Here is a 10,569-nt window from a genome sequence, read left to right on the forward strand (position 1 = left end):
ATATACACAAGGTTTGAAAAAAGCCTAAAGAACAAGTATAACTATTATTAATAGTAGCAGACAGGTAAAGACAATCAAACTAATAAAGTTCAACATCAATTTATAGGAAATCAGGCCTTGTTAATGTCTTAGGGAAGCTGTTTCAGGTGGTGGTGGTTTCTCATCTCGAGAAGTCTGTGATCCCTGCTCTAGGTGGAGTCAAGTGTCAGAAACACGGGGCAGATGTCCACTCGAGGTTAGGCACCTGAGAAGGTCCCTTCCAACAATGCAGGAGAGAGTCTTTAATGGGTGCCTTTTCCAATGGCAGCCCCATGATGCCAAAAATGGTTTTAAAATAACCTCCATGAGAGGAACTGACTGAATGTTTGTTACAGGGTATTCCAATGCAGTTTCAGGCCTTTTAAATCACCAATATCCTTTATGCAGTAGCTGGAATTAAGCCCATTGTACAATTATAGGGGCTTGTAATTCCATGTACAAGCCCCTATAATTCTCCTACTCTTCAGTAAAGAAACTCAATGGGAAAAGATAGAGATTTCTTCAGAATCTCATAGCTATAAATAAAATAGTCATTCCCAAACATCCTTGGTTTCAAATGCACATAACATATTACCTCTTCCTTGGACTGCCAATGTTTTTCAGTGATAATTTATGTAGTGCCTTTTCCAGCATTTCTGAACTACTACTACTACTACTACTACAATATATATATATATATATATATATATATATATATATATATATATATATATATATATATAAAGAGCCAGGGTTTATAACGTCCAAAATGATTGAAGAGATGACCGAACACCAGGCTGTGCACACAGCAGGCTTGGGTGGGTGGGGACTGGCGAGTGGGCTGAACTACTGACCTCTCTGAGAGAGATAAAGAGGCAGCAAGGCCCAGAGAGAGAAGCAGGGTCTGATCCACAGCTTCCATGGCAGCTGCTGATCAGGCCTTGCCTCTCTTTCTCTCCAGGCCTCATCAGCAGCCTCACCTCTCTCTCTCTCTCTCTCTCTCTCTCTCTCTCTCTCTCTCTCTCTCACACACACACACACACACACACACACACACACACACAAGTCAGCAGTTCAGGCTGCTTGCCAGCAGCTTAGGGAGGCATAGAAACCCACCAATCAGAACCAAATCTAAGTGAACTGTGAAGGCAGAACCTAAGGTGGGGCTGAGGAGGGGTTTTAAGGGCAACAGCTGTTTGGTGTAAGGTGTAAGAAAGTGGTTTAATTTTTTAATGACCAGTTTGCTAGTATAGTGTATATGGCTGGCTATCAGTCCAGATGTAGAGATTATGCATTTTTGTCTGCCAAGAGCATCTCCTCCTGCTGAAAAACACTCCCACTGCCCCCATGCCTGATTTAAGCAATCCTATCCTATATAATCTATCTATACTACTAAAAGGGTAATATGCTAATTAGACCAGGTCAATTGGCCATCTTCCGGACATCCAACTTCCTTCTGGACAAAGCCATGGTGGTGGGGGCTGGGGCAGAGGCAGTTAGGGGTGATTAGGCTGGCAGGGAAAGGCAGTTGGGGCCAAGATCAGGCCTGCAGGGGAGGGCAGTTAGGAGTGAGATCAGGCCGGCAGGGAAGGACAGTTAGGGGCGATCAGGCAGGCAGGCATGTGAGTTGTTAGGAGCCAGAAGTCCCAGATTGCGAGAGGGATGTTCAACTGCCAGTTTAGGCCTGATCCCTCAAGGGGTCCCCGATTGGAAAGGGTACAGGCTGGGCTGAGGGCACCCCCTCCCCATGCATGAATTTTATGCACCAGGCCACTAGTAATAATAATAAAAGACAGAAATACTTCTTTGCTTTTGTAACCAGAACCCAACTGCCTGGCACCATAAAAGCCAAACTCATGAGACAGAGATTGGTGAAAAAGGGAAGAGGTTTATTCAGGTGCCAATCACCTGAGAAGATGAGGAACTCTTGCCACAAAGCCCACCTCCCCACCTCAGTGCAGGCAGAGGTTTTTATGAAGAGGGAAAGGGAAAGGTGAATCAAGAAATCAAGGGGAGGGATTTGAAAAGTTCTCTATGTGCAGGCCAGGCCAGCACAGTCCACTCTAATAAGGATCTCAAAATTGGTCAAGTGATGGTTTGGTGTGTGTCATCCTGGTCTTTGTCATTATGGGTCTATGTCATGCTGGTTCCATGGGAGCAAATCTCCTACAAATGGGATGGCTGAAGGTCAGAATCTGTGTCTTCTGAAGTTAATTCCTAGGATTATCATATAAACATGCTGTTTCTGTACAAGCTATACTAGTATATTGGTCAGTCAGCATTTATAGAGACAATGTCAAGAGAATGATGGGGTGGGTTACAATGCCCCACAGTTACATTGAGAATAGATGAAGTAGCCCCAGTATCTACAAGGGCCACAGTTCTTTCTGCGCTTTATGGTAATTTTAATTTCTCCTAAATTGTTAGTAAGATGAAGGGGAAATGCTCTCTTATAGTCCTCAGAGCAATCATATGCTTGTTTCTGTTTCTTTTCTCTTACTAAATCCCATTTCGGTCTCCTATAATCATTCTTAAGATGACCTGGCTTTTTATAATTAAAAAAGGCACCCCTCTACAAGAGTTTTCAGTAAGTATCCTAGTTAGTAATTCTGTTTCCTTTGCTCCCAGAAACTGGTAGGTACATTAATTAGAATAGGTCAGAATAGCTAGGATCACATGTTTTAACAGTGAGCCCATCAGTGTCCTGGAGAAAACTGGGAAGATCATTAGACAGAGTTCTTAACTCTGTTCTTAGTGCAAAGAATGCATCCAATAGCTGGTTCCCTCTGCCTGAGACCAGCTTTTCTCCACAGGGAGCGTCTAGAATCCCTGAATTATCTTTGTCTGAATTCCTCTTTTCACTTTTCCTTAGGTCAGGAGGGAGTTTTAGTGGAAGAGATATAGAGGAGATAGAAGGAGAGAAGGAAGGGGGAGGGCAAGTCCAGATAAGGAAGTTCAGAGAGTAAGAAATATAGTAGAGGAGCTGTAGAAAGAGGAGAAATGGAGTGTTACCATTTATTAGTTTCAGAATTCTTTAGTTCGGAAACAGTTGCTAAAATTTCTTACTAACTTTTTTAAAAGAATTTATTTGTGCTCCTCCTAGAAGTTTCTAATTTGCAATCAAGATGTTTTCTATTCATTCAAATTAACTTTAGAGTAGGCATTTTCTTTTCTTTTTTAATTTAAAAAAATAGTGATTTGCCAAAATCGGTTTGGCTCAGTAGATAGAGCGTCAGCCTGCGGACTGAAAGGTCTCAGATTTGATTCTGGTCAAGGGCATATATCTTGGTTGTGGGCACATCCCCACTAGAGGGTGTGCAAAAGGCAGCTGATCAATGATTCTCTTTCATCGATGTTTCTAACTTTCTATCCCTCTCTCTTCCTCGCTGTAAAAAAATCAATAAAATATATTTTAAAAAATAGTTATTTGACAGAGAGAGAGAGAGAGAGAGGGAGAGAGAGAGAGAGAGAAAGAGGGGGGGGGAGAGACAGGAGGTAGAGATTCATTGTTCTACTTATTTATGCATTCATTGGTAGCTTCTTGTATTGTCCTGTCTGGGAATTGAACCTGCAACCTTGGTGTATTGGGATGACACTCCAATCAACTGAGCTACTGGGCTAGGGCTAAGGCCAGCATTTTCTAATTTTTCATGCAAAAGTTAATCTAGGTGCCCTCAATCCCTCCATTTTGACCATTTTAATTTGATATTAATTTGATATAATTTCTAGTTAAATCTTCCCATTTCTGTAAGTACTTGCAAATAAAGACTTCCTACTTATTGTGTATCCGCAGGAGTGTTAATGGGAGCTGGGCTGGGAGTTTTTGGCCTTGGAGGCACAATTTTCAATGGTAATTTTAGTTTTCTTTGGATACCTGTACAGACTAAATAAATTTCTAGGGACATTGTATGGTGGGTTGAAGTGTGCTGGTTACGTGTTGAGCTCTGAGCAGCTGTTACCACCAGAGTCCCATTCAACTCTCTTACGTGTCTCAGTTTCTCTCCCGGGCTGTCTCACGCAGCCCAGGACTCAGAGCACTAGGTAAACAACCTTTATGTGTGCATCCCTGGATGAGTCAATTAATTAGTTACAATCGAGTTGGAATTCTCTATGGGCTTCTGCACATCATGGGGAATACCCTCTGACACCTCCACAAAGATACTTAGTCACCTAAGAACACCTTCGACTCGAGATGGAGGGAGGAAGTGCCCCTTATCTTTGCAACTGAATGCCTTCAAGTTCTCATCAGTGCAGTAAAAGGTTTTTGTTCAGAGGCTCAGAAAACAATTATAATTGAAAAACCAAACTTAATATCAGCCACCCATTTTTCCTCCTGTCTTGCCTTAGCTTAGATTCTCTCAGCCTTTACCCTTTAGCTCTACCTCAAGGATTATAAAATACGGCTCAAATAAAATCAGGGCCTCTTACCTTAAAAAAGGGAGGTCCAGAATTCCAAGGGAAACTCACCCAAGGCAAAACAAGGAGCTGGTAGGGCAGGCAGACCCTGTTGGTCCAGTTCCAGCTGGGCACGGTGGTCCCGGGTGGGTTTCCTTGGAGTCCTATTGCACTACGCCAAGTAAATGTCAAGTAAGAAATAGCCAAGCCTGTAAGAATATTTTATGAATTTATTTGAGCCAAACTGACAATTGCTAGGAAGCAAAATCTCAACAGACTGAGGAAATGCTCCAGAAAATGGCAGATTTAACACTTGTTTTATACAGCAGAATCAAAGAGGAAGATGTAAGGGGGTTATATGAAATCCACTGGTGATAGATTAGGGAAGTGAAGGAAAGCAGAGGAGGTGGCAGAGATAGGGGAAATGCCTAGGATTGGATAAAAAGTGCAACGAATAAACATGCTTTCACATATTGACTAGTTAACGGTTAACAATTAACATCCTATATAATAATCAACTGAACAGTGGAACGACTGGTCGCTATGATGCATACTGACCACCAGGGGACAGACGCTCAATGCAGGAGCTGCCCCCTGGTGGTCAGTGTGCCACCTCAGGGAGAGTGCTGCTCTGCCAGAAGCCAGGCTCAGAGAGTGCAGCCGCGGTGGTGGCAGTGGCGGGAGCTTCTCCCACATTGGTGTCAGTCGGACATCCCCTAAGGGCTCCTAGACTGTGAGAAGGTGCAGGCTGGATTGAGGGACCCGCTCATCCTACCCAAGTGCACGAATTCCATGCACCAGGCTTCTAGTGATAATAACAGGGAGGGGATTTGTGGTATCTGCTCTGGTGTGATGATTGTGTCTGGGGTAGGGGGTGGGGAAAAGGGTGGGGGAGGAAATTACTTTGACATTCCAAAGGTATGTTATCAGATGTGTTATTGTAGATGCAAAAAAAAAAAAAAAAAAAAAAAAAAAAAAAAAAAAAAAAGAAAACAGATAGGCTTAGTTAAGGCAAAGATTGATCTTCATTAGGGAAAAATACAGCCTAGCACATGACTACCTTCCATGAACTGCTTTTAGTTAGAAAGTTCTAATTTCAGGCCGTCCCATGTGGTTACGTTAGGTCTCTGCGTTTGCAAGGCCACCAAGTAGGCCTCCCCTGAGTTGTCAGGCTTAGTATGTGGCCCTTTTTACCTCCACACCCTCCACCAGCCAGTCACCCAGGGACTGGCCGGCTCCGGGCTGGGAGGAGGAGGAGTGGGCAGTGGGAAGAGGCCAGACCCATGCCTTCTGAGCTCCTGCCCAGCCTCGGCCGTTGGCCACTGGCCCAGGTGATTGTGAATCAGTGCTTGTTTTCTGAATATGATAATCTCTGGGTTCAGCTCCCCAGGTGTAGTGGACACCAGGGGGCAGGGAACTGGCAGGGCAAGTTTTGGGGGCATTTAGAGGTCCCTTAGCCAAGCACTATCAGATGTCATCTAACATGCCCCTGGCTCTCCACATTTCAAATGTCTGTAAACCTGGAGTTAGGAAAATGAAAATGCATTTAAAAGAATTGCTAGATTTGCAGTGGCTATTTCTCAACCTACTAGTTGCAAACTTAACTACTATCATGGGTGGACCTTCCTACCTGAAAAACTTGGGGGTCACTGGCCTCCAAGAACAAGTTCACATTATGATCCCATGGCCCAGGTCTCTTCCCCCCCCTCCTCCCCCCCGCCCCCATCTGTAATCCCTCGCTGCCGCCCCTAGGAACTCTAACCCACTGTGCCTGTGCTTAAGGTGCTTCCTTCACCCAGTCTGCCCTCCCCCACCTTCAGCTTAGGGGAGCATTCCATAGTCACCTCCATCGCACAACCCAACAGGAAGTGCTCCCTTTCCTTAACATCTCTTTGCCACTTCTCCATTGTGTTGCTTTAAACAAGCTACTTAACTTCTCGGAGCCTCAATTTTCTCATCTGCGAAATGGAGCCAATCAGACCAACTTTCAGGGATGGCTGATTGAAAGAGCATGTTAGCCAGCGGGTTGGCATGGTTTCTGGGGTGGTTTAAGCCCTCCAGAGGTGGGACGGCCCTTATGGATGAGGACCCTGGAGCTAGAGAGGAGCAAAGACTCGTCCAAATTCACGGAACCATGTAGAGGCGAGCCAGGGCTCCAGCCAGGCCACCCCTCACTGACCTCCCTCTGGTCCTGGTCTGTCTGTGTCCCCAGACTGGGTAGGGCAGGGCCAGGCGAAGGGGCAGTTTGCTCTTTACCAGCAGCAGTTCCCTCTGGGACCAACCCTCGGCCCCCTGGGGCTGGCTGCGCACACACACTATTTCCTAATGTGACCGCGGGAAACGGCCTGGGTGTTGGAGGCCCTTGGACATTTGGCAAGTGTTGCTTATACTTCCTGTGATCCTCCCTAGGGCTGGAGGAGGCCCAGCCTTCCAGAGCCAAAGCTGTCACACAGGCCAAGTTCCTCCGTTTCCAGAGAGAAAGGAGAAGTGAGTGTCCTCTCCCCACTCTGCCACCCCCGCACCACACCCCCAGCAACTTCTTTTCTGTTCTTTCCCTCAGCCCCCAGCTCTCCCCCGAGCTGTGCTTCATGCAAAGTCACTGCCTGCAGTCTCAGCAGCAGCCCTTCTATCAGCCCTGCAGCACGAGGGGGGCTCCCACCACCCACCCCCTCACCCCCAGGACCAAGGTCCAATCGGGCCTCCTGGAAGCCTGAGGGCATCGCCAGGTCAGGCTGAGCTTGCCCTTCTCAGGCTCCAAACATCTATTGTCTGGAATTTATGCTCTGAGTTCTGATCCTTCTTTCACTTACCCACTATTAAATATACCTTGTGATCTACCCTGGGACTGCAATAATCCTATATAATAAGCCTATATAGTAAAAGTGTAATATGCTAAGTGTCCAACCGATCAATGGACCTTTTGTCGACCACTCAACCAGTCGCTATGACGCCCACTGATCACCAGGGAGTAGACACTCTGACTGGTAGGTTAGCTTGCTGCTGGGGTCCGGCTGATCAGGACTGGGTGAGAGGGCTGGGCACACCTGGAGCCCTCCTACAGTCCCTCCCCTGCTGGCCAGTCCTCATTGGTCCCAATTGCTGAGGGACCTCACCCATGCACAAAATCATGGACTGGGCTCTAGTAATAATAATAATAATAATAATGCCATAAGAAAGATCTTCCAGGACCAGGGTACCCAAAGGGGTCCTTTTATGAGACTCAAGGCTCAGGAGACAGACAATTTTAGCATAACCAGGTAGGAGAGACACTCCAATAAAAGGTTATCTCCATAGTGCAAAATGTCTGATTGCCCTTTAAGATATGAGGTCAGGTCTCTGGAAGACCCATTCCCTCCTCCCCTCCATCCCAGGACCCACCACGAGCTCCTCCTACTCTTGTATCCTTCATCCAGGATCAGAAAATGACCAACAACATACACTGGAAGCCAGACACACAGGGGGGTGAAGGAGAGAAAGAGCAGGAAAAGCCAGGCCTAAGGGGGAAGGAGAGGCTTATGAGGCCTCCATGGACCACAGGGATGGCCTCATGGTCTAACCTGAGCGTCCCCAGCCCACGGCCCAGCTGCCAGTGGCAGGCTCCCAGAGGCCAGGTGATCCTTGAACTCCTCTCTCTGCATGGATCCCACCCAAACCCAGGACCGGAGCCCTGAGAGCTCAGTGTATGGTGCCACTCGTGTGTTTTCCTGAAGGGGAAGGATTGTGTACTGACACCTGCTCCATGCAGATTCCTACCTATGATCTCACTTAATCCTCAGAACGACCCCCCACCCCCTGAGTTGCTTCTCTAAGCTCCAGAAGCTCAGAGCACGTGACCAGAATCACACACACACACACACACACACACACACACACACACACACAAACACACGCACACACACACAGTAGGCAGCCTGGCTGGGACTGTAAGCGCAGGTCTGCAGGCCCCAAGCCCAGTGCACTTTCCTCTGGGAAACGTCAGCATTCTGAGGATGGGATCACACTGTGCCTCCATTCCCCCCACATCTCCAAAGAGGAGCACAATGACCCTCCCTCAGGGGTGGTGCCAGGCTGGGAGGTAATGGATGTAAAGCATCTGGAGCAAAGTCGATGCTGTGCATAGCCACTGTTTTCAGTCTTAGGCAAGCGGGAAGGGTTCTCCTTGTGGATGGGAGGTGAAGGGAAGCCCTCTTAGAACCAGGCAGAGAAAGGAAAAACAAAAAAACCCTCGGAAGTCTCTCGTCTTCCTGGCTCAGCGGGCTTTGTTAGACTCATAAAGTCAAAAGGGGTGTGTGTTTGTGTGTGTGTGTGTGTGTGTGCTAGGGCTCCAGAGGGCTGATGGGGACCCAGCAGGAGAGAAGCTGGCCTCCCCTGAGGACCCACCCCCTTCTGTCATCACCATGGAGACGGAGCTGGCTGCCCTGCAGGGTTCCTGCCCACCCAGGGTCTGAGGTTGCTGCAAAGGGAGGGGCAGGAGCTCAGCAGACAGAGACCAGGCTAGAAAGCTGGGGGTTGGGGGGAGAGTGTCTACATCCTTCATCATACCCCCCCCACCCCCATCCCCGCCCCCGGCCCCAATCCCCAAGGCACCGAGGGACTCAGGCTAGTGTGGGATGTGTCTGGCGGGTCTGGCGGTCTGAATCCCAGCTCTGCTAGCAGCTGGCTGCGTGATTGTGGGAAAAACACTTCCTCTCTCAAAGCCTCGGTTCCCACATTTGTCAAAAGAAGGGGTAAAAAGAATAAAATGAAAACTTGATGAAGAAAACCGTGGGATGAAAAAATGAAAGACGATGCACGTAGAAGAATATTTAGTGCTCAGGGAGAACATTCACTACATACTGTTTATTGGGGGGGGGGGAGAGAGAGAGGGAGAGAGAGAGAGAGAGAGAGAGAGAGAGAGAGAGGGAGGGAGAGAGAGAGAGGGAGAGAGAGAGAGAGAGAGAGAGAGAGAGAGAGAGAGAGAGAGGGAGAGAGGGAGAGAGAACTTGACTAAGCTGACCAGTGTGATCCCATTTCTCTTTGTTAAGAAAGCACACATTCTATTTATGTTTACCGAAAGAAGGAGCAGGGGAGGTGGAGAAATACTCTAAAATGCACTTCTGATGTTGCCTCTAGAATGGGGACTGCGTGACATTTTTTATTGCTTCTCAAATTTGGGCCAATGAACATGGATTACCTTCAAGGTCAGGGTAACATGAATAGCTCCCGTCTGTGTGTTTGTTACATAGTGACATTGGGCTGTACATGGTTTAAAGCCACTTCTGCTTTCACACTCACCCTCAGGGAGGGAGAGTACCCTGGTTCCCCCCACTTCTCAGAAGAGGAAATTGAGGTGCAGAGAGGTTAAGGCACATGACCAAGGCCTAACCACCCGAGTGGCAGGGTTGAGATTTAAAATCACACTGAGACACTGGACTCCCAAATTCAAGCATTTAATTATTATTATATCACAACTGCCTCTCAGGACAAGAAAACACTAAAGGTTCTATTTCCTTAAATGTTTTACTATAGCAAATACCGAGGAAATCAAAAGTAGAAAGAAAAATGTATCCTTCATTTGTAAAATGAGTAAGTCCTGGGGGTCTGGTGTACAGCATGGCGATGGGATAGTTAAGAATACTATATTGCAAAAAAAAAAAAAAAAAAAAAAAAAAAAAAAAAATACTATATTGCATGCTTGGAATTTGCTAAGAAAGTCGATTTTAAGTGTTCTCACCATACACAACAAAAGTATAACGAGGCGAGATGCTGGTTGTGGCAATCATTTCACAATGTATGCATAAATCAAATCTTTATGTTGGCTTCTGACAGGTAGCTGCCAGTTGGTTAGAGCGTCGTCTGGATACGCCGAGGTCGTGGGTTCAGTTTCCGGTCAGGACAAATACAAGTTCCAACCAATGATATATGTCAGTTATATCTCAACAGGACAGGAAAAAAAGAAAACTATAATGAACTCTGTCTGGTGTACCCACCACCCAGCTTCTAAGAGTCCTTAAACGAAGGGCTGTGGGTGGGCTCAGAGAGGGGGATGGGAATGTTGCCAGAGCCTTACACACACACACACACACACACCACACCACACCACACACACACTCCCCACACCACACACACCTCCCAGACTCCACTTTGGCTGCCTCTGGGGCTGTGACCCCAACCTCG

This window comes from Pipistrellus hanaki, assembly GCF_964339955.1.
Source record: "Pipistrellus hanaki genome assembly, chromosome: 6".
Taxonomy (NCBI): Eukaryota; Metazoa; Chordata; class Mammalia; order Chiroptera; family Vespertilionidae; genus Pipistrellus; species Pipistrellus hanaki.